Genomic DNA, 6,873 nt, shown 5'->3' on the forward strand with positions numbered 1-6,873 from the left:
GTCACAATGCCCTGAGTCAGAACCCCGTGGTACCAGGGCAGCTCCAATCATGCACATGTTTACAGAGCTGGACTCTCCCCGTCCTGTCTGTTTTCTTCCCAGGCCCAGGGAGGAAGGACCTGTGTATAGGATCCAACTTCTCCCGGGACCATCCCTGGAATTTTTGTCTCCTTTAGCTGAATCCCCTGACAACTAACCTGCTGCTGCTGCTGCTGCTAAGTCACTTCAGTTGTGTCCAACTCTGTGTGACCCCATGGACAACCAGCCTAGCCCTTGTTAATTCCCTTTCCTGAGCTCTCCAGCCCATGTCCATGCCCCTCTCTAGCCATTTCTTCCCTATCAGATTCCACGCATGTGCCGACCTCATTGGGTTTCCCTTGGTTTGCAGTCCTAGATATCCAGGTGGTCTTCTGGCTTGAAGAATTGTTCCATCCCCCAGACATCTCCCAGCATGATCTAGGAAAGCACACGTTAAGCTTTGTTTTAAACCTCTGAAGGGGTCCCTATCACCTACTGATTGGAGTCCCAGCTCCTCAGAAGGTTACATCCCCCCTTCCATGACCTGGCTCCTACCTGTTTCTCTGGCCCCATTTCTGGCAACTCTAGTAACACAGAACAAGCCATGCTGCTTCCACATGTTTTTGATGTTCCTGCTTTTCACTCTGTCTAGACGGGCCTCCCCAACATTTGACTCATCCTCCAAACTTCAGTTCACCTTCTGCAGAAAGTTTCCCCTCAGTCCCCATCTCAGCTTGAATATCTCTCCTTCATGCCCTCGGAGCAACCTCAGCAGATTTTGTTGACATCAGCTTGTAAATTCCCCAAGGGCAGGGCCAAGTTTTATTCACAGCTGAGCCTAGCACCACGCTGGCCACAGAATTAACATTCAAAAATGTATGGACCTGACGGCACTGAAGCCTGGTGGGAAGCCAACCACTTACTGGGGAGCCCAGCTTCCCTCCTGCCTGCCTGACCATCAGGATCCTAGTCTTCTGGAGACTTCCAGCCACCCACTCACCAAATCAGTATATCAGGTGTCAAAGCCAATCAGGCTGGTGCGTCTCCTTGCACGTAGAGCATAGACCAAAGGTTTACGTTCTGTGGCAGTTCCTGGCAAGGGTTCACTCCCAGCCTTTCCTCCCGATCAGTTCCTGCCCGTAAAACAAGCCCAGCACGACTCCGTGCCACATCGTCCACTCGGGCCAGGAAGCTGGCACCTCTGGCCAGAGTCACACATCTAGCAAGCAAGCGGCACTGCTCTCACAGGACCAAAAAGGCAGTGCCGGTGGTTCTATGTGCTCTCTGCATGAACAACAACTTTAGTACCGATTTTACCTCCTGAGAGGAGATCAGAAGTCTCATTTACATACATGAGTGGTACCACATTAATATGGCATCTCGCTGGATAAGTAGGTTCCGACGTTCTCACGTCACAGAAATAAAAGCTCCAAAGGTACCCCTAAAGCTCCAAGCCCCTGACAGCCCCGTCGCTCCTGTGCTCTGATGCCAAGGAGGAGGATGCTTGCGATGGAGAGGGTTTCCTTGTTGCTGCGCTGCTCACTCTTCTCCCACCCTGCCGTCTCAGCCATAAAGGCACATTGCATTTTCAGGGCTTGTCTGATCCTATTTCTTTGTAAATTGGATTAAGCTCTTTACTGTGTATTACTGATATTAAAAAAGAATGAATTCACATCTTGCAAGCACAGCAAAAAAACAATTGCTCCCATGGCAAAGAAGTCATTGGCCAGTATCCACAAGAACCCAGTTTTAACTTTCAAGCCCAGTCAGCAGGCAGAGATGCTAGCTGATGGCAGGTTGGCCCCAGGCGACGTTGTGAGCTGGGTAACGTGAGCTGTCAGTGTCTCAGGTCTCTATCTTTTCCTCTCTTGTCTCCCCATCATCTTTCAGTACCTCTTTGACTCAAACACTCCATCCTCTTCCTTCCAGGCCTCTCTGTGTCTCCTGGAGAAGAGCCTGGACGTGGAGGTTAGGTATGGAAGTGGCATGACTGGGTGATATGGTCTGTGAAGTCCTGTACAAGAATTTACAGCAGCACCTGTGTGAGAATCATCTCTACACTTTGCAAGCCCTCTTGTCTCGGCAGCATAGAGGCTTTTCTTTAGGTTGCATCCCCACCCCTCTCAACTCTCAGTCTTGCTGCATTTTGGAAGATGATCTTGGTGGTAGAGAATAGAAAAAAATAAAGGATGAAGACATGACGTTTAAATTTTCCAGGCTCCAGGGGAGCAATGATTAGGGATAGAGCCTCGATAGGAGTCAGGGGTAGCTTTCGGCTCTCCTCAAGTTGCCAGAAGGCAGGAACTCCAAACCTTTTGAGAATTGTTAATGAATGGGATCAATAAAAGGGTGAAAGGAGCATGGGCTACTTGAGTACGGCCTTCCCATAATCTAAATGTCCATATGAGAGGAATGATTAAATAGTATGCATCGATCAACAGAGTAAGTTAGATCTGTAAGTACTGACATGGAAAATTCTCCACTGAAAAGAGCAAGTCACTGAATAATGTAGGTAGTATGAAGGATCCCATTAATATATGCATGTACCTACTCATTTAGCCGGGTCTATATGTAAAATATGTACATGATAATACGTGGAAAAGATCAGGATAGATTCCTACCAAACTCTCAACAGGGCTGATGGATGAGAAGGGAGTGAAATCATGGGAAGAGGGGGTTAAGGGGGTTTTCATTGTTTATTCCGTTTACTTCTGTGGGCTTCCCTGGTGGCTCAGAGGGTAAAGCATCTGCCCACAAAGTGGGATACCTGGGTTCAATCCCCAGGTCGGGAAGATCCCCTGGAGAAGGAAATGGCAACCCACTCCAGTACTCTTGCCTGAAAAATGCCATGGACAGAGGAGCCTGGCAGGCTACAGACCATGGGGTCGCAAAGAGTCGGATACGACTGAGCGCCTTCACTTCTGTTTGCTTCTCTACTGATTGCTTTCGGTTTACAAGGAACATGCATTAATTTTGTAATTCTTTTTTTTTTTTTTTTTTGCAAAAACACAAAGATATTCCCCCATCAAGATTATGGTCCCCAAATAGTCAGGCAGTTTGCATTGTGGCACAGTGGTCAGTGCCCCAGGCTGGTGACTAGGGATGCGGGAGGCTCAGGTAAGTTGAGCACTTGCCTGTAACATCCGTGCCTCCACTGTGCCCACAGGAAGGGCTCCCTATGCTGAATCTGGAGAGAAAATTCCAGCTAAGCCCCCAAGGACTTGCCGGTACTGTATCTGCCTGAAATTCCATACACCAACTGTTCCTCCTAATAGAATTCACCCTGAGAGCCAAGGAATGAAAATATTTTGCACGTCCTGCTGTGGCACCTGGATAAACACACACATTTGCATAGTTACTTGACTAAGGATCTTGCTTTAAGATTGTTTTTTCAAGGAGCAGGAGAGGGAGGTTATCACAGAAATTGTAATTTCACTTAAAATGCTGTGGGTTTTTCATCAAATGTGCAGAAAATGCCAATCTTACAGCATGTGTCTATTTCTCCCCCGTATCCAGTGCTGGTGGAAATTCTGATTGCCGGCCCTCAAGTGTGTACCTGTCAATCTTGCCACCCACACCATCCCTCCACCTCAGCTCTCCCTGCCTGCTGTCTCTGGGCTGAGTCTGAAGTTTCTGCTTCTCCATGAAGAATTGGCCTGAGCTATGGAAGGACCAGTCTCTGCTCACCTCCAGCTTCTGAGTTGCAAGTGGGATGGGCTTCTCAACCCCCGAGTGAAATACTTTCTGAAAGGTTCTGTACATCCCTCCAGAAACCAGGGCAGGCACCCTATTGTTTCTCCTCAAAGTCCTGGGAAGCCACAGGCTACAAACAGGAGAGAGCCTTGGCAGAGCCTTGCTCCAAGCAGTCTGGAGACCGATAGTAAGGGTCATTGCAATGGGTACCCAAAGAAGGCAGAGAGCAAGGTTTGCCTGGCTGCAGGCAGTAAGAGTGAGAATTGTCTGTAGAGATTTTATACTAATAGAACCAGCTAAAATTTGGGCCTGCTTTGTATTATCATAGGGCTTCCCCAATGGCTCAGTGGCCAAAGAATCCACCTGCAATGCAAGAGAGGTGGGAAACTTGGGCTTGACCCCTGGGTTGGGGAGATCTCCTGTAGAAGGGGATGACTACCCACTCCAGTTTTCTTGCCTGGAGAACCCCATGGACAGGGAAGACTGGCGGGCTACAGTCCATAGGGTTGCAAAGCATCAGACTCGACTGAACAACTTGGCACACACATATTATCATCATCCAACCAGCAATTCCAAACAATGTCAGGGTCAAACACTCATCCTTGACAGAGTGGAACATGCTTCTGTACCAGAAGCCTCATAGCAAATGGTGGTCAAGAAGGTGAGGTTCTGAAATCAGGCACCCTGGTTAGAATCCTAAGCTTGACATTTACTAGTTCTGTGAACTAGCAAGTTCTGTAACTTAGCAAGTTACTTCACGTCTCTGAGCCTCAGTCCCCTCTATTGTAAAAGGTTCATATAAAATGTTGGTATTTCCTAGGATCGTTGTGAAGGTTTAATGAGACAAACAATGTGAAGACTCCTGATTAACTGTGAAGTGATATAGAAATGTTCTCCTGTTTGCAGTTAAAATCAGGTTTGTAGCTGCGGCTCTCCAAACACAGCTGGTACGTTCACTTTGCATGCTGTTAAGCATGTTGAATGAACCCTCCTCAGGCAAGGCCTGTGCCCTTCTGTGCCTGTCGCCTCTCAGTCCTCTCCATCCTTGCAATGTAAATCTCTCCCATCACCCCAGCTGCCATTGCAAAGAAAACCACAATTCCCATCTCAATCCAAAGCAAGTTGGCCAAAGTCGCTGCCTGATGAGATACGGTATGAGATCTGGCTTTTTTTTTTTTTGGTGGTGGTATTTTCCCTCTCAAGAATCCCAGAGAATCACCTTCACATCTTATGAACCAGTTCCCCTTGCTACTTTCCTGCTGTCACCCACCGTGAGCTGAGACATCCCCCCAAGACTGGACTATGCCACCAAAAGCCAGGATTGGCTACGGGTCCCGAGGCTAAGTGAGGGCTTGGGGCTGTGGACGGTCTCACTGGAGCACTAGCCACCCCCTCGGAGCACCCCACACAAATGCTCTTTCTCTCCAGGTCCAGCCAGTGCTGGGGGTGAAGCACTCACAGCAAACCCGCCTGCATCCCGAGGGCACAGCTCTGAGCATTCTTGATTTCAGGTGACACTAACCGCTTCCCAAGGCCAGCCGTGGTATCAGGTGGCTGAGGGGTTCCCGTAGCATCCCTCCGCCTTGAACTAGGCCTTGGCGTTGGGTCAGATCCTTTAGTTAGTCTGGGTAGTTTCCTTCATATTGAGTGTAGACTCAGAGCAACAGTGGCTTTATGCAAAACCTGGAAATGGTCCTATTTCCTTGACTGATGCCCTGAAGCCCGCACCCCTGTTATGTGACCTCAGTGAATGAAAACCTGGGCCATTTTTCATGTGACTTGGCTACCCAGGCCAAGACATGGTCAGATATGCACCCAAGACTCAAAGCCCCTGGGAAACTCATATGCTAGGAATTGTCAGCCTATGGGACATCCCCAGTGGTTTGGTCGGTTCAGTTCAGTTCAGTCTCTCAGTCGTGGCCGACTCCTTGCGACCCCATGAATCGCAGCATGCCAGGCCTCCCTGCCCATCACCAACTCCTGGAGTTCACCCAGACTCACGTCCATCGAGTCGGTGATGCCATCCAGCCATCTCATCCTCTGTCGTCCCCTTCTCCTCCTGCCTTTGGTCAAGAACCTGGTAAAGCCCTGGGTCTTATTCAGCCTCCGCCTCGCCTCACATTCATGGAAGCAAATGGAATCTGACTGTAGCTCAGCCAACAATTAGCTACTAAAGGTGAGGAGTTGGAATGCGTCCTGCAGGACTGTTGTGAGCTGTTATAGATGGGTGATCCTCACAGCTAAACTTAGGAAAGAAAATCCTCTTGGTCTACAGGTATGGACCCCAAACATTCATATGTGCCTCAGAATGTGACCATACTTGGAGATATGGTCTTCAAGAGATAATTAAGTTGAAAATTAAAGTGTTAGTTGCTGTTATATCCAACTCTTTGCAATGCCATGGACTGTATCTCACGAGGCTCCCTGGGCCCATGGAATTCTCCAAGCAAGAATACTAGAGTGAGTTGCCATGCCATTATCCAGGGGATCTTCCCAACCCAGGGATCGAACCTACATTTTCTGCATTGCAGGCAGTTTCTTTACTGTCTGAGCCACCAGGGAAGCCCATCAGTTCAGTTCAGTCTCTCAGTCGTGGCTGACTCTTTGCAACCCCATGAACTGCAGCACACCAGGCCTCCCTGTCCATCACCAACTCCTGGAATTTACTCAGATCCATGTCCATTGAATCAGTGATGCAATCCAGCTATCTCATCCTCTGTCATCTCCTTCTCCTCCAGCCCTCAACCTTTCCCAGCATCAGGGTCATTTTAAATGAGTCAGCTCTTCACATCAGGTGACCAAAGTATTGGAGTTTCAGCTTCAACATCAGTCCTTCCAATGAACACTCAGGACTAATCTCCTTTAGGATGGACTGGTGGGATCTCCTTGCAGTCCAAGGGACTCTCAAGAATCTTCTCCAACACCACAGTTCAAAAGCATCAATTCTTTGGGGCTCACTTTCTTTATAGACCAACTCTCACATCCATACATGACTACTGGAAAAACCATAGCTTTGACTAGATGGACCTTTGTTGGCAAAGTAATGTCTCTGCTTTTAAATATGCTAAATATTCAAGATTGGTTTCCTTTAGGATTGACTCGTTTGATGTCCCTGCTGTCCAAGGCACTCTTAAGAGTCTTCTCCAGCACCACAGTTCAAAA

At 48.4% G+C, this 6,873-nt stretch overlaps 1 pseudogene; it reads right to left on the reverse strand.

The window, feature by feature from the left end:
- Positions 1 to 1,047: 1,047 nt before the first annotated feature.
- The window catches only part of LOC104989196, a 65,988-nt pseudogene continuing 60,162 nt past the window's right edge, over positions 1,048 to 6,873 (reverse strand).

The sequence above is a fragment of the Bison bison genome, unplaced genomic scaffold (assembly GCF_000754665.1).
Source record: "Bison bison bison isolate TAMUID 2011002044 unplaced genomic scaffold, Bison_UMD1.0 scf7180017864146, whole genome shotgun sequence".
Lineage (NCBI taxonomy): Eukaryota > Metazoa > Chordata > Mammalia > Artiodactyla > Bovidae > Bison > Bison bison.